The sequence below is a fragment of the Grus americana genome, chromosome 5 (genome assembly GCF_028858705.1).
Source record: "Grus americana isolate bGruAme1 chromosome 5, bGruAme1.mat, whole genome shotgun sequence".
In the NCBI taxonomy this organism is placed as follows: Eukaryota; Metazoa; Chordata; class Aves; order Gruiformes; family Gruidae; genus Grus; species Grus americana.
The window spans coordinates 12,630,775-12,648,604 of record NC_072856.1 but is presented as its reverse complement, the minus strand read 5'-3'; the positions used below and the strand labels follow the sequence as shown (position 1 = coordinate 12,648,604).

General features: G+C 45.8%; 2 long non-coding RNA genes across 2 annotated transcripts; both read right to left on the bottom strand.

Annotated features, from left to right (window-relative positions):
• Nucleotides 1-1,690: 1,690 nt before the first annotated feature.
• On the bottom strand, nt 1,691-11,869 carry LOC129207634 (uncharacterized). The gene is made up of 4 exons (XR_008577494.1): nt 11,188-11,869; nt 7,864-7,977; nt 2,041-2,141; nt 1,691-1,960 (listed from the first exon to the last, which is right to left on the bottom strand). It is a non-coding gene; the product is annotated as an uncharacterized LOC129207634 (long non-coding RNA).
• Nucleotides 11,870-13,882: 2,013 nt separating this feature from the next.
• On the bottom strand, nt 13,883-16,564 carry LOC129207635 (uncharacterized). Its single transcript, XR_008577495.1, has 3 exons — nt 16,481-16,564; nt 16,310-16,403; nt 13,883-14,044 (listed from the first exon to the last, which is right to left on the bottom strand). It is a non-coding gene; the product is annotated as an uncharacterized LOC129207635 (long non-coding RNA).
• Nucleotides 16,565-17,830: the final 1,266 nt, after the last annotated feature.

Below are 17,830 nucleotides of genomic sequence, written 5' to 3'. Positions count from 1 at the left end.
TAACTGATGTCTTTTTGCGTGGGTTTCTTTTGAGTTACTGGAGTTCAAAATCCAGTAATGGTTGCGTGGAAGTAGTGCTTTGAAGGGGATGTGGATTAAACCCCTAATAAAGGCAGTGGTCAAACATAAGACAATAGAATTTGTCTTACCAGCACTGCTTCTCTTAAATGTTCATATTCAGTACACCTTGCACAGTATAAGGATGCTCAGCTGTTACAGGCAGTAACAGTATTTTTGAGGGCACAGTTAGCTGTTTCTGAAACACCAAGCATGCCCCGTGGGCAATGAATTGATACAACAGTTGCAGCTACAGTAACAGATGAAGGCTGGAGGTGCCAGCCTGGGGCCAGAGCCCACCTGCTCTTACCAGCCAGCTAATGGGGAACCTGTGCCTCTGCAGGCAAAACAGCCCTTTGTTAAAACATCACCTGCATATGTCTTTCTCAGTCACTGACAGAAGAGGAAATGAGACAAGTCACCTTTGAGCTTTGTTGTCCCTGCTTGCTCTGACAAATTAAGAAAGCTTTGTGTGACTTAAGTATCACACAGTAAATGTGGTTTAAAAATTAACTAATTGCATTTTGAGCAAAATTGCCACTTTAGAATAAGTCAATTAATTAAAGCTACACTAAACACAGCAAAGAGAGAGAGCGAGCAGCGCTGTGAGTCAGTCACCACATCTCATGAAACAGTGCAGCATGGAAAACTGCAGCCCCTGGTGCGGTGTCATTTCCGGTGAGCCCAAGGGTTACAGCGCTCCTATTCCAAGCGACTGGACCTCCTCAATGAGCTGTGACACTGTGGACATCTCTGTTCCACCCCAAGCAGCTTTGTGACATTGTAGTGCCTTAAATACATGCCAGGCTTAGCTACACAAAGGCCCACGGAAAGCTGCACCTGCTGTTCTGGACCCCTCAGCAGGAGGCATGGGGGGGGGGGGGGGGGGGGCGGGCTTAGGCCACCTTTTTTTGTCTGCTGGATTCAGGTTTATCTGCTGCCAATGGTGGAAAAATCCTGCAAACCAATAGCACAGCACCATGCTTTTTCTCCTCCTAAAGCAGACAGTTGGTTGTTTTTTTTTTTTTGTGTGTTTGGGTTTTTTTTGCCCTGTGACCATTTTATGGAGCTGATTTATGAGACTGTTACAGCTCTATTCACACATTCCCAAAATGTAACAGGCAGGCTTCCAGCAACTTATAGTACTTCTGTTTAACCTTCCTGCAGGAACAGCCACAAAACCAAAGCCCATGTGGGAAAGCAACAGGGTGTTAGGGCAGTATCTGTATCCTGGGCTGGTGGTGGTGAGAAACCCCAAAAGCAGCAACTGTTCAGTCACGCAGGCCTTCTGGACCAGTAGCTGCACCATCCAGTTCAGTAAAAGTGAACTGAAAATAACTGCTCTGATTTTTATCATGAATACGTGAAGCAGTTCAGTAAACAATTTTTGAGCAACCCAGTGCACAGCCAGGAAAGGAAAGGAGATAGCCATAAGGTCTTGGAACTGCTTGGGGGGTGGGGGGGGGTTGGGGTGGGTAATTATTTGTTCTTAAAGGGCACAGAGGAGAGGAATTTAATGTGCCATCAAGTTGTCGTCTCAGACTGACAATCTCCTGCAACACTAGCAAGATTTTAGTCCCCCCACTCATCAGTTAGTTAGGGACTTTCCAGCTCTGCCTATGCTATGCTGGTTATTTGATAATTGCGGTGCTCTCCTGTTTGATATTTTCTTTACCTTTTGGGCTCACGGTGGGAGCCCCGGCGCCTCCCGGCCTGGACGTTGGACCGGGGCGGCGGCCGAGCCATAGGCGGAAACAAAAGCCGCGGCCAGGGCCTGGCTCATCGTCGGGCTCCAGCTGCCCTCTGGTGGCGGCCCCGCCCGCCAGCGCCTTCCCTGCGAGCGGATCCGAGACAATGAACGGTGTCCCTTCGGCTTCGCTCCCCCTCAACAGCTGCACCCGCCCTTCACGAGAGAGAGAGAGAGAGAGGTGCACCGGCTGGAAAAATGTTAAGTGACCCCAGGTCTCCTGCTGTATTGATTACCTCACTGCCGTCGTCGTAGCACGTTGTTGTCCTTCAGGTCATGAGCCAATTTGGTTCTTCTGTTAGCTCAGCATATCTGATCCCAGAGACATCCAGTGAGCCTAGGAAAAAGGATTTTACAATACGAGTGTTACCACTAGCCTAGGATAAATTTATGGTCAGAGCCTTTAAGCTAAAAGAAGTCAGGCATATTTTCCAAAAAAACCCAAACCCCACTGCACCACAGAAGGACAATGTGTACAGTCAGATATATCATCCAGCAAGCTCCCAGCTGCAGTGCAAAGCCTGGGCTGCCATACAGCTTTCCTAAGGGAATTGGGGGGGGGGGGGGGGGGGGGGGGGGGTAAGGAGGGTTACTTACCTGTAAATAATGTTTTGCCAGGTGCCTCCTGTACTTGCCTCCTTCATCCTTCACCCCCACGAGTTCTCCCTGGGCTGGTGCTCATTGCAGAATAAAAAGCCCTGGGGCTGCAGGAGCAGGGCTGAGAGACAGATATGCAACATGCCAGCTCATACATATCCCCTCTTGGGAGCAGGACCCAGACTCATCCCTTCCAGTCACAAATGGGGGGCATGGGGGGGGGGGGCGGGGAGAGACCAGCCTGTGGTTTGAAATACTTTGGGGCTCCCCCGCCTGGCAGGGTGAGCAGCCATACATACATCATGTCTTGAGGACTCTTGTCACTGATAATGCGGCCCTGAGTTCCAAAAGAAAATGCAAACAGAAAGTCTGTAACACTACATGAATTTAGAGACTATCGTGACTTTCACACATTGAGTCTCACCGTGACCTTCAACTACTTGGAACTGTGAGGGAAGCGAAAGTGCAGAAAAGCACTGTTTTATGAACTCTTTTTCTGAGTATGTCAAAAATACACATCCTTCAGAAAATGGAAAGGCCAGTGGTTGTTTTAACACATAAGATGAAAGAAAAGTTTGGAAAAAGGTAGTTGCTTCTTGCCTCCACAAGAAATTAAAATTGGACCAGTATGATGCAAAACAAAAGATAAAAATATCCTGAAAAGCCTTGGGAGGGAGATTTAATGAGGCAGTTTTTAACACCTACAAGCACAATCCCAGAAAGACTGCTTGATGAGAGCCCCTCTCCTCCCTTCTTTCTGATATTTTAGCCTAATTGACAGAGGTAATGTAAAAGGATATGAGCAGCTGGCCAGAGAAAAACCCATGACAGACTGGGCAGAATGTTGATAAAAAGAAAAAAAATAAATCACAAACCCCAGAACAACTGGACTCACTTTTCCCCACTGGTCATTACTTTAAATTCCTTAATAAAACAAGCACCAAAAAAACCCCAAAACAAAACCCTCTCTACCTTAGTTTGCTCATATCACTCTTCTGCCTATCAAAGGAGCTTGCTCTAGCACCAGTTTTATACAGTTATTAATCATTGCCAATTAATAGAGCTACTTGTCATGGCTACAGCACACATATAACTTTTACAGGATTCAGGCCTAATGTCTTCATGCAAATGCTCACCTGCCGTTATTCCTGTCGTCACCTATTTTCTGAGCACACCACAGCGATTTGCTCAGGCAATGCAGATTTCACCACGAGGCACCTACCAGGGTGTTTGTGAGGACATTTGAGTGTGACTCGCGCAGGTCTGCGTCAGCTGCTCTTGCCCACAGTGGCAAAAGGCACCAGTGTCCTTTCACCTAACTTGGCCAACAAGTCTAATTTGAACACACCAGTACCTCGGATGGGATTAAAAACTCAAGCACTGACATGAGACAGACAGTTTCAAAACCAGCCTAGGCTTCCTCGGTGTTGACACTTATTAGCTGTTTCAATGCCTACCAGAGCATGGGGATTTTTCTTTCCACTCCACAGAGGTTTGTGCAGCTCAGCCCTGACACATCATGCAAGTGCTGGGGAAGCCCAGGTCCTCTGGGGTGTCAGTTCCTTTGTCCTGACTAAAAATGGAATAAACCCCACTTACGAACTTATTTAAGGTCAGACTGTGCTTAGACACCTCTAGACAGTCCCTCTCACAGCATAGCTGGGACTGAAATTTTGCATTTGGAGCAGCCTAAGGTTGTGTTTTCCCAACCATATTTCCTTTGGCAGCAATGCATTGAGGCGGTTTTGCTCTTTCCAAGCCCGTGAAGTTGACCGCCACATCTGCCTGCAAGGGAGAAGCATGCCCCATTTTGCAGCTGGGTTTTCCCCCCTGCCAGAAAGATTGGGTTGGCCCTGGGCTGCTTTTTCACAGAATGAAGGTGGGAAATGGTGGGGGCAGGTACAGCCTGCTCACACACAGGTTCCCCCCAGCAAAAAAAAGCTGAGCAGTGTGGTGGGGCCCATGCTGCTCCCTGTAGGGATGGAGGTGGCATTTTCTGCATTTGTTGTTTTACTTTAGTGTGGCCGCTGTCTGCCTGTGAGGACTGCATAATGCCCAAGGGGGTTGTTGTTGGCCCACAGAACATCCCTGTGAGATGGTTGGTCAGAAAGAACCATCACCCCAAGCCTGGTCTAGCAGCACAGCCATACGTGGCCCCATTTGCAAAAAAAACTTGCCTGCCTGTGCTCCCGCATGCTCCCTTTGTTGTCACCATTACGGATGGCAACAGCCAAACCCACAACTGCTCTCAGGCCACCTCCAGCCAGCAAATCCTCCCCACTGGCAGGAGAAAATCCAGAGCATATATTCCTTGAAATCATACTTCCAAGGGCTGGGCAGCCAAGGGCTGGGTGCAGGCATGGGGCGCGGTATGAGAACCAGCTTGGCAGAACAGCTCACCAAAGGAAAAGGGAAAAAGAAAACCACACCAGGTGCCAAACGCCCTCACTGGGCCGGGCCACTCCCTGGCATTTCTGCTGTCTCTGCAGAGCATGGTCCAGTCCTGCACAGCTTCAAAGACAGTTCTGCCTCTGTTTCCCCTCCTCATCCTACTCTGACCCATGTCCCTGCGACCCAGATACCACCATACCAGTTAGCAGGCGTTTATCAGACTGTTGCTGCAGACTGGCGCAGCTATTTTAGCAGGAAACTCCTGGGCGAGTGCTGGGCCCAGGGCAGCGTGCACTGAGCCTGCACCACCTCCGGGCGAGTGGTGCTGCACGACCACTCGCTGGTCTTCCAGTTTTCCATTCTTTTCTCATTTTTATCTCGCCCCTCCTGATCAGCCCCAACTCCCTACATGCCGAAGCAGGGCGAGAAGACTGACACGATTTTTCCAAAGCCCCCGGCTAGTTCTGGGACCCACAGCACAGGACTCCGCCAGCTCCTGCCCCAGCAGGCCAGCCAGGCAGCTGCAGCTGCTCCCCCAGAGACGGGGAGAACAATAAGAAATACCAGATCTGCCGCAGGAATGCGGGAGATACCGTGGCGGGGGGCCTTGGTGAGTCTGGGCAGGATTTGCTCACGGCTTGGACGTAGACCAGAGGTTGCCACTTGAACAGCCCTGTCGTCAGGCTGGGGTGACTTGGGGGATGCTTCGTGGGGCCCTGCCCCGCCGTGGCCCCCACCGGGCGTCGGACGCCAGATGGCAGCCGGACACCGCCGCACGGCCCTCTGAACCAGCTCACGGGAGCAAAGCGTCTCCCTCAGCAGGCTTGTAATTAATCACATCTGCGGATCCTGTTTTGAAAGGCAGATTCACACAGATGCGGTACTACACGGGTTTTTTACAGCTGAGTTGGTAGCATGCTGGGAGCTGCGTCACTTGTGTACGTGCAGCAACACACTGCTACTGCAGGAGGAAAAACCCCACTTTTCTTTTGCAAGGAAAGCGCACGTAACACCAAACCAAACCCTTTTCTTAGGGTTTGGATGACTTATCTCACCAAAGAACAGTAAAAAGAGCGAGGATCAGGCAGATTATGAACAACAAGGTGGTCAGCATACCCAGTCATCACAGCTTGGTGGGCTTCCACCTAGCTGCAAAGGCTGAGCAGCAGTGATGTGTCTCACCCCCTCATGTGCTCTGGGCACATTGGTTACCCTGATTTACTCAGACGACTAAAACCAGGGTCTGCCCCCACAGCTGCGAAGGCCTGACACTAATTTGAGAGTCATACAGTTACTCTGTTGGGTAACATTTTCCCTCAATGACTTACGAACTTTAATCCAATTTTGAAATGTAGGGGAGGCTAAGTTGGATTACATTAGCTTAACTGCTCATGTCATAAACTCTTGAGATGTGGGACTGAAGGTTTTTTCCTCCAGAAACCTTTTGCTGGCCCACAAAATCCTTGTTTTTTTCTTAGCTCAGACACCAAAAGGGGGAGTTTTCAGCTTCCAAAAATAAATCAAAGACACCATGATGCCTGCAGGGTATTTGTTTCTCCATAGGAATGGGAACCTGGTGGTTTAGTTTAAGAGAGACTAAGCTAACTTTCACATTTTCTACATTCCTCTTTTTCCTGATATATCAAGATCGACAGGTTTGAACTGTTGTTTTAATGAAAACCTACTACTCCTGAGAGGGTTTCCTGTTGTAGAAAGATGATATTTCAGAGCTACAAAATTCCAAACAATTTGACTTGCTATCACCTTCGTCAGGTCCCTTAACCTTCTTATGCCTCAATGTTCATTGATGAAATGTGAATGATATTTACCTATTAAAAAAGCACACAGACATCTGTGAAATACTCAGCTGTCCCTAAAAAGAGAACTCTAAGCAATACAACGATAAACTGAAATTGTGTCCATAAGGTGCAAACCTGAGATTGCTGTGTGAGGCCTTGGAAAGGGCCACATATAACAGGGCAACCCCTGCACAACCAGAGCCCCCTGGCACCATCCCCTGCCAGCCCCTCACAAGGGCGACTCCAGCTCCTTCACCTTTATTCACAAGGCCAGAAAACCTCCTCTGAGCTCTTGGGTAACAACCACAACTGAAGCAGCCTTTAGCTCTCTAATTAACTGGAGCTAAATCATCACATAGCTACCCCCAAAGTGTCAGGAAAATTAAACCAGTAGTCGTAAAGTCACGCTGTGCTCCAGCCAAGCCCTCTTTCATCATCTCTAATTCAGGCTGCTGAATCAATCCCAGGTAGGTTTTCCCCTCCCTTGTGTGTGTGGAGCCCCAGAAACATCCTGGGGTAAATCTAAACATGACTGACCTGGACGTTGCATCTCTGGACAGTTTTCAGAGCTTAAGCTCTGCAACTCAGAGCAACAAGTTTTGCAGGTAGGTGCAAATCACTTGTTGAAGGCTCGAGTATTTGTGATAAACTCGTGACTACGACAGGGCTCCCTGAATATGTTTTTGGTCTTGGGAACGGATCTTCAGCTCCTAGTCTTGTTAATTCTGCAATCCAAAATGTTTTCTTCGCTATTTTTCTCTCATCTACTAAAGGCAATTAGGATTTTCCAACTGTTCTAACAATTTAGAAGCTCTAATATGTAAAAACACTCTATTGTGTTACAAAAGTTTCTCTGAACTGTAAAACACATTACAAAGGGGAGGGAGTCAGTCCCTTGTACGCTGCTCAGGCTGCTCCCCTGGCAAAGAATGACCACTGGCAGCTTGCACGGCATGGAAAAAAGACTTATCGTCCAGATCCTGGAAACACAGTCAAAGCTGCCTTAGCTGGGCAAATCGGCACTGATTTCTCAGCACTAGTCCCTGGAGAGACAGGTCTGCTGACGTCAAGGTTGTCGTCGTTATTGCAGGGCTCACAGCCCTTGAAACATTTTATCTGCAAGCCCTAGTCCAGCCTACTGCACAGAAAAGCTCTTCAAATGCTTCTGATTGGGATGGCTGGGACATGAGAACGTTGAGTGCTCTTGACGCTTCCCCACTCACCTGCTCCAACTGTGCAGCAGCATGTTTTAGGCATCTCTGAAATACAGACCTTGAGAAGCCAGTTCCTCTCCTGTTTGACTCAGAAATCCTCCTGGAACATTGCTGCTTCCTATCTGAATGCCTCTTTTAAAGCCAGGTTTTCTTCCTGCTATGCCAAAGGAGCCTACAAAAAAGGAAAAGACAGCAAAGTTCAGGGAAGCACTTATCTGATATGCAAAAGCTCACAGGTGCAACATGAAGGAATGCACAATGCTCAGGATTACATGCCCATTAGGAAAATGGGAAAGCCACTAATGATTTTCAAAGCTAGAGTCTCACTCGTTATTTCTATCTGGCTATTATTTTTGGGAGACTTGAAGATTCCTTTTATCAGGGAATGTTTCCCAATAATTTCTTCAGAAAGAGCATTGCTTTTATCCCTTTGCATTTCAGGTAGATGAAGCACTTCCTAAGCTGCTCGCTGAGCACTACTCAAGGGCAGGAGTAATTGGGGTTTTTGGGGGCTGGGGGGAAGCTGAGACATATCAACTTGCTGGAAGAGCTGAAGCAGAGCCAGCAGCCATGCTGACCAGCCCTGCAGTGGTACACACTGGTGGTGGGATGGCATATCACTGTCCCAGAGAACTGCTGATAAGCCGCTTCGCCTTCCGGTGCAGCAGCACAAAGCTGCATGTGGGCTCATTTTCTGTTTCCCCATGTTCTGCAATGCAGACATCCCCCGGGGTCCCAAAGTCGCAGGATGAAAAACTCATCCTTCCTTTTGGCCCAGATCCTGAACAGACATATGCACACGCTTAGCACTGAGCATGTGAGTAGCAACACTGATCTCCGCAGAGCAATCCGCATGCTCAAGCCTCTGCACATTTGGGAGTGGGGAGAGAAGGACACTTGGTTCTTTGGTCGCCTGTTTTACATACCACTGGTGGAGATCCCACCCAAGAGAGAGCCGTCCAGCAGGATGGCGCTGAACTATAGAGCTATTTTTATTTCCATTGCTTGTAGCCTTGCTGAGACCTGCTACGAATTATCTGGGATATTACACCCCAGACGAGTCGAAACAACAGGTCCTGCTGCAGACTGTCTGTGTTTAGTGGGATGATTTAGTTACTGCTTTCCCCCCACCCCGTCTTCTTCCTTATTCCCATTAGTGACACGTTGGCTGCAGAGAAAAGTTATTCATGCTCTAGAAATGTAATATTTACTCAAAACAATTTTTATTTGGCTTGGCTTCTTCCCAGTGCCATAAAGTGATAGCCAACCCCAAGTGCTTACATAGACAACATGTGCATCTGAGTCATATTTATGATCCTAGTTATAAAAAGCACACAATCTTGTTGTTTGGTGCAATAGGATGGGACTGAAGGCATCAGCACGTCTTGAGCATAGCCTGTCTCTGGAATCTGCAGAAATTTGCCATGCTCCAAATTTAGAACTTGTGGGTGGAAGCTCAGACAGGAGCCAACTTTTTATACCATTACATCACAGCAATTGAGGGCTATGTGCCAAAGGATCCAAGGAAATTAATAAAGAGCAGAGGCTGTCCAGCTGTTTGAATTTAAAGTCACGGCAGAGAGGTAATTATTAATAAAAGTGGCTTTATTCAGAGCATAGTAATCTCATTGCTTAAATTGAACATATCCCCTCTTTACTGCAGCTTACTATTCTGTTGGAACTTGTAAAGATAATAGTAAGGAATTAACATCTGTAAGAGATAGGCCCAGTGAAGCCGAGATTGTTCTCGATAGAGGACACGCTTCAGCGATAACTTTCCAGCTAAGTAATGCTCAGTGAGCGCATGCGTTTGCCAGTGGCATCACTGCTCCCCTGGCTGGAGGAGGTGGCTGGAACGTGGTGTGCATTTTTCCAGCTAAAACACGCAAGGTCTCAAATGGACAGCGATCAAAGCTGTATCCAGCTAATTTGAAGAGTAATTCAATTTGTTTGACCTCCCTGCACTGGGGCAGCCAGTATAAGCTCAAATGTCACAGCCTCCCAGGAGCCGATGGTAAAGCATTGGGGTCTGTTGCCAAGAGGCACGGGGTGACCCGACTGACCTTCCAGCCGATTTGGGAGGCAGTGTGCATGCCCACAGCCCCAGTGGTGAATGGCCCTGTGTGCTGATGCTGGGAGGGGGCCATTGCCTGTGCATGTTAGGGCTGTGCCCCAACAGACCATGGAGTCCAGATGCTGCTTTCCGCACCTCAAAAGCACGGTGCACATGATAGGCACCTTCCTAGCTCCAACAGCAAACCTGCAGCCCCCAGCAGGACAGACTCCACAGAGAAAGAATACTGGGTCTGCACACGGAAGGGGGTTGTGGGGTCTAGGTGCTGAGACTCTGCATGCCAAAGTCTCAACAGAGGCTTGCCACAAAACACATACCCAGGAGAATACAGCAGTGTCTTTGGAAAAGGTGCTCCCTTGATGCTTCAACCACAGAAACGTTGGTATGCAGCTTCAGAGATTTATTGCTTATACTCTCCTCAAGGGCATGCAAAAGCTATGATTAATCAAAAATTTAGCTCTAGGTTCTCTAGGAAGTTCCCTATTCCCATTTTACAGATAAACAAACTGAGGTGGGAAGCAAATAAAAGCTTTTTCACTGGAGCGATATTGTCAGCAAATCAAACGTTAGAGCTCCCAAAGAGATGCCTCTGCACTTAGCACCCACAGATATCACGTCATGCTTGCACATGTATTTCTTGTAGCAGCACATACCAAACGCCTTTACACATCCATGCCTCACCAGGAGCCAGTACAGCAAAGACTGCGACCTGCAGCTCCCAACATCCTCTCCTTTGGTCTAAACACCCACACACATACAGCATCCCCTTCTCCAAGGAGAACATTTTTTAAAAAAAGCCAACCAAGCAAACAAACAAACAAACAAACAAAACCCCCCAAAACCCCACAAACTGCAACCATGTGTCCACAGGGTGACAATGTCCATGGTGGGAAGATGACAGTTACTGGTAGGGAAAAGTAAGGGACAAATAGCAGAAATCAAATAATTATTTCTTAAATGTGGTATTTGCACCTGCAACATAGGCATGTGTGTGCAGGGGGTGTTACAAGACTTCAGGCTGCTCTGGATTCAACAGGCTCAATTACTAGATAAACTTCTTGTATTTTACCTAGAAAAATACAATGCCAACCACTCAATTCCTGCCAGAGAACCCACTGAGAGATCCTGGCCCTGCTCAAGCACAATGCTTCAATACTATGTATGTTTTTCCCCAGCGTGTAGCTGATCATGCAGGACTGTATATTTAATTTTTTGTGAATAGCTACGAACGTCTGAAGATCAAGAAACCTCAGGTTTATTAAACATCCCATTTATAGTTGAGATGCCCTCCCGCGACGCATGACTCACAGAGGTAAGCTGAGGCTCTGCAGTGGGTGAGGAGAGTCTTTGGCTGCTGCTTCACTGTCTTGCTGGGTGGGAACCTGGAGGTGGACTAGCTGAAAGCATGTGACATGGCTCTGAAGCATTTCTCCACTTCAGCAAAGAATGGCATAAGGAGACTTTGAGGAGGAACAGTACAGCGTTTTCCTTGACTACTAAAAAATACCTGCAATATGGGACTTAAAAGGAGAAATGAACTTTAGTAATCGGATACCTTGAAGAGGAATTTATTTTAAAAAAAGCACCCCAAAAACTATCACCAGATATTTGCCACAGTAAAAAGACAAAAAACTTCTCATTTCCTACTTGAGTGCCCCAAGGTGGGTTCAGTCTGAGGAGTGAAGTAGCCATTTTACCCACAGTCTCATGCTGTTACTCCACAGCTTTTCAGTGTGTGCTCCATTTTGTGCTAGAGAGAGTCTGCAACTGCATGCTGCTGCCTCTCTGACCCGTGGATAGAAGGTGGAAGAAAAAAGTCAGCAAAATGAGCAGTCTTAAGGATACCATCATGCACCCCAGAAGCTCGGCATGCCTACCTGTCAGAGCCAGACAGTGGATACTCCTTATCCTCAGCCCTTCCTTTCAGATATTACAGGGTAGTAACCTCACTTCCTGGAGCACTGCACTAGACAAATAATTGTAACAAGCAAGTGATTCTATGGAAACAGATGTAACACTTCAGCCCAAGGAGTTTCTAACCTATGGCTGATCTCCAACTCTCTTCCTGCTGAAGTCAGCAGCAATCCCTCCCACCCCATCTACAGTCATTAGAAATGCAGCAAGCATTTAAAAATTTGGAGGCCTTGCCCATTCTTACAACTGGGCAAGAGTCAGATTTCCAAAATGCTGTTTATACTGCATAGAAACTTCCTTCCCAGAAGTCCCTTTGTCTCCAGCAGACAATCCCTTGTTTCAGTACTAGTTCTAGATGCAGCCAACCACCACTCTATTTAAAAGTCATTCCCTTGGCCATGGTCTTCCAACAATGGTAGTAATTAGTACATTTGATTAGCTAATTTACCTTCTGCAGTCACAAAGGTAGAGTAATGACCTGTTTTATCTTCTGGCATGTAGCTTGTAAAACCAACTCAAACTAGTAGCACAGAAATTAATACTAATATATAAAATATGGAGAAGGGTTTTATGAGAAAGTAGGTTTGTGGCTTCTTGTTTTGACTTTTTTCCATGAGATTCTTAAAAGTCTCAAACCCTGGAATTAAGGAACCTTGGTGGTGCCTTATTTCCCAGCAGTTTCTTTAAAAGATGAGTCGTTCAGAAAGCATGGAAAGTATTAGAGTCATTGCTTTGATGTCTTTAATAGAAATTTGGGATGGATTTGAAAGAAATGAAGAAAGTGCTGTTATTTCCTTTTGGAATGGCAGTCTGACATGACTGGTTCTGTTATACAACGGAGCGACCAAACGGCAGTGCACACGCTAACCCAGCAGCGGGCTGAGGAACTCGTCCTCCTAATCAAGTTTATAGTTGGATGCTAATGGGCTCAGCAAACAAACACTCGTGTTTATTATAACAGAATGAACAGAATGTACCACAGAGAATATGACTCACTTTTCCATAGGACGCCTGTCTATTCTCTGGGTTTGAATAATGAAATATTGCACCTCTTGCTTACAGTTTGTTTTACAAAGTTTTAATGAGTTCATCCCAATGAGCTGCAGCCCTGCCACATAAAAACTGATTCATTTGCCTTGTGAAAATAAGCGTGCCTTTTGACAGGACACTCTGCACTAGGCCCTACTAAATCAGCCGGAGAAGCTAGACTCACTCACAGGTGGTTTTAGTCTTGAGTGCTTTTTGAAAATGAAAATATGCAGTCAGCTTCAGCAGCATGTCGGCTGTTTTCCCTTGGGTGACAGGCTGTCCTGCTGCATCCAAAGTACCCCTCGTCCTCTGTACAGAGTTTGGCTTTTAAACTGGGGCTTTAAAACCATTACTTTCTGTAAGAAAAGGGTTTGTTTTAAAGTGGTTTGGGAAAGGGGCATTTAAGAAACGATTAAATTTTAATTTCAAAACATGCAAAAACCAAAAAAAGCTGCCTATTAACTCACAGGAAATTCTGATTAAAGTAGGTGTCCTTATAAGACCCTCCTGCAAGAAATTCAAATGAAGGGCAGGGGAGGGAAAGAGATTTTTAAGTAAACAAGTGAGAAGAGCCAGGGAAAACAAGAGCAATGAGCAGAGTCTCAGGTGGCTGACTTGGCAGAGTGGGGCATGAAGGAAGGAAGAGGCTGTGGGACAACGAACTGCTGGCGTTTACAGTAGTCGAGGAGTCTCCAGAGTTTGTGACTTTAACCACAAGTTGCTTAACAATACTGTATGCTCCTTTTCTTTCACATCCAGTCCCAGTCATGTGGATAAATCCGCCTTCGTGTCAAGAGGGTGGACGCAGGTGCTTGGATGGTGTTGTGGATGGTGCTGTTTGAGAGAAGAGGACTGGCAGAGGAGGTGTTTCACTGTCCCTTGAAACTACAGGAGTCACGATGAGAAAAGACAGCTCCTGACTTGGGTCTTAGTCCCTGGATGGGAGAGGGCTGGTGAGTAACAAGTTAGGGACTGAGGGACTGCCCTGTGGTGTAGACAGGGCCAGTTGCAGCTAGGAAGATTTCCCCCCCCCCCCCCCCCCGAAGTCAGTGGAGGCCTTCAAGTGCCAGAAGAGAATGATGAGACGGGAGAAATGGTGTGTTTGTCATTTCCCAGTGACGGATGCAGGAGAGCAGAGGATCCACTAGCAAGAAGGCGGATGTAAGCTGGCACTTCAGAGATTGACTTGTTGCTGTGGCTTCCTACCAAGCATCAACAGTTACTGCAAAAGACACACTTGATTAATGTTTGTGGTAGAGATTAACCTTGGCTAAGACTCTGCAAGTTAGAAAACTGTTTCAAGTTAAGAAATTAAATATGCCCCAGTTTAAAGATTGCTCAGGTTATATCTCATCCCTAAGGGAATTTAAAGTGTGGATCTGCAAATGCATTGTTTGAAAGTTATTTAAGTACCCTTCTTCAGCTTGAAACACTAGCTGCAATAATGGAGAAACTAACTGAATGACAGAAAAGCAAACCCTAAAATAGTTACCATTAACACCAGGAAGGCTGGGGGTGTGTTGTCCTGTGGTTTTCTATGCTCGGTAGCAACGTGTCATCATAAAGAGCGTACATTTAACGGCTGAACAATGCTGTGCATGGTGTCACCTTCCCAAGGGCTTACTGTACAACAGCTTCTCCAAACTGCTGAATTTCCACTGCTGAAGCAGTTCATTAAAAGAAATCCTTATACAGCTGGGAATTATAAAACTCTGCAAGAGCCTGTGATGCCAAGGGCCTTCATTTGGAGGCACACCTACGTTTCTAGTGCTTTGGAAGCTGGTCTTTTCCAAAAATCTTTCTATAGACGCTAAAGCAAGGATGAATCTGGCCACAGTCCATTCACCATGAGTGATTAGATCTTAAAGGGACATTCCCTCTCTTTAAAAATTCTAATTCTTCACATGTTTCTGGTTAAAAAAAAAAAATCAACAACACAAAAGAACCAACCCTTGTGCCTATGTCAGTATCTTAGCTGTATAAATTTAAACATTCCATTGTAAGCTAAGATTATCTTGCCTCTTGCCCACTGAGACATGTGGGTTTGGCTTTATAAGACTCCATAACTGGCCTGCTTGAACCCTGTCCAGCAAGTTTTCATCTAAATTGATTAGGACTTGGAACGTATTTTCTTGGACAAATTGTGTTCTAATGAATAGAACACTCCCTCACAGCTGTCCTGCCAGAAAGCCAAGATTTTTTTCTGTCTAGAAATCATCCCAAAGTGACCCTTAGATAAAGTTCAGAATCCATTTTCATTTTTTAATTAAGAAAAGGTTTTCTTAATTCCATTCCATACATTTCAATGCTAGGCAGCTGACACATGATTCCCCCTAAACATTTAATTTTAAAGAATTTTGTTGTGATGTCAGATCTGCCACAGACAATACATTTCTAAACACACTGTTTACATTAAATGCAAAGCATAAAGACAGCTTCAGCAGGAGAAGTCGTCTCTCTCATCCCAATACCTGTAGATGGCATATAGAGCAAACTCAAATTCAGCTCTATTCTCCACACGGTACATTTAAACATTAATGAAGACAAACAGGGGACACCACTCTAAAGCCTCACCCAGGCACCAGGGATTTCCATGATGACCTTCCCCAGGGACATGACTCCCCAACAGACCCCTCCTCCCACCCAACAGGCAGCTTCAAGAGCTCATCTTCAAGTCCAAGAGTGGACTGGATGGGAAATCCTGTCATTAATTAATACTGGCCAAAGAGGGCATTTCCTCTCAATAAGGGGCCCCGGCCACTCCAAGGTAAGAGTCTTCCCCAGTCAGGATGAACACACCTTTTCTTTTTAGCATTTTGCTCCATAGTTGTTCTTCCAGATGTCCCAGCGTGAAACCTCAGTCAATGTTTGTGTTATGATTAGCCCATCTGGAATTTTTATTCTATGACCATTCCCATGGTACACAAGGAGGATTTCATTCAATCCAGAATACTCAGTGGACATCCATGATTACATCATTTTGCTTATCTTCTAGCAAGAGTATTTCTAGGAACCAGGAGTACAATTTGACACAAGATCAGATCCTTTCTGGTCTTGCAAAAGATGGTTCTGACCCATGCACCTATGTGGCAATAACATGCCTTCAGCATGGTTTCAGGATTTTCCTGACACATGGCACTCGGAAATTAAAGATGTTTATTTACAGGAATTCAAAGGAGCAGGTCTTTCAAGGAACATGACTTCCCAACTGTTTAAATATCAGCTGTATCTTTAACAAGACAGGAAATCAAGGCAAAGTCACTTATACTCAACCTTGAATGGAATTTGGCTCCTTCAACTACTAACTATGCGTATAGAAGAAACAAGTAAATCATGACAAATTGCTCTGTTACAAAAGTAATTAGCACTGTGGTGTTGCTTGTGGAAAACAGGTCATAAGATGACAATAAGAATGGGAAGCTTCCTCCACTCTCAACAGACTCCACTTGCTCATACTTTCAAGACACACTGAGCTGCAGAAATGTACCTGAAATCCCACAGAGAAAGATGACAGCTGCTGCAGTTTTTCTCCAATGCCTTTGTTGAAAGCTGGTCCAGTCAAATCAACACGATTAGTCAATCTGCATGATTTAGATAAGAAAGGTCTTAAGCTTATGCTGCTTTGGCAGACAGATTCAGATGGAAAAATATCACATACCTCGACTGGAAGCCATGTCATTTTTGCTTGCGGACTACGAAAACTAGTTATATTTGCAGCCATTGCTTTGAGCTCATGGGGTTGGTTTGTTTTTTTTTTCCTGTGTGCTCTTAAACCAGCTCATCGGAACCTAAATAGAATGAACAGGGAATGAACAGGAACAAGATTTGCTAACACTTTATTGCACTGTATTCTGCAGCCTGCTATTGTCTGGAAATGTGGTTATAATGGGCAGATTGTACAACATTAAACCCTCCTGAAAACATACACAGAAACTGTGATACAATCATGCTTAGAGCAGTTATCTTTAAACACAAGCATGGATTCAGCGCCCAGTGGAGAGCGGCAAGTGAAGCTATGGGCCCAAGGCAAAACAATGACCAATTGCCAAGAAACATCCTCGTTAGTTTTTGTTAGAGCTTGTGTTTTTAAAGTCATTGTGCAGTTTAATTAAGTTGGTAACATGCAGATGAGAAAGTGGAAAAAAATGTGAAGACATAGGGAGATGAAATGCTAAAGCACTGAAAGATGTCACCTCCTCTGTGAAATGCTTACATTGTGAAATAAAGAGAAGAAAGAACGAGTCATTTCAGGATACGTCTGGAATGAGAGATAAGACCAGATTACACAAAACCTCTGTTTTCATTCTACATCATGTGGTCTGATTCTGAATACAAATCAAACGGAGAACAGACAAGAAGATGAACTGCAGTCTACGAAATGGGATCTCGGGACATGGTGGCACTTTCAAGACCCTGAGAACTTGATCCATACGTTCTCTGAAGACGCTAACAACATTTACTCAGAAGAGCTGAAGGTTTGATGAAGTCTAGGTCATCACAGCATGATTAACCCAGAGATCAAGGATGTAAATGGGATAAGAAAGCAGAAGAGAGAGCGAGCAGAATTTAAGTCAACCCTTGTGACCACCCCGGTGGTCCCTGTGTGCTACCAAGTTGATCATAGCTTTAAGTATTTTTTTGTTGTATTCCAGCTTGTTATACACACTCAGCTCCTCTCCCTATCTGTTTTGCAGTGCTGGACATGTGAGTAGTTTTGTGAAATTATATAAACCTTTTAAGCAGAGACAGCCAAAAATGTTTAGATAGAGACAGGCAAACTATTTCTTGAGTTGAAGAGACTTCAGGCTGGATCCCAGCTATCACGTCCAGGTTAAGTTCCCCTTGCACCATTTCCAGGAAAAGAGAGGACTTCAAGCTGTCCTTGGGAGCAGCATGGAATTTCCTTTTCCTGGGGGGACCCACGGGTGGCATCAGGCCAGATGAAGCCAGATTCCTGCTGTTCACTCCCCACTGACAAAGCAGGTTCTCCCCAGTCATCCAGCAACAG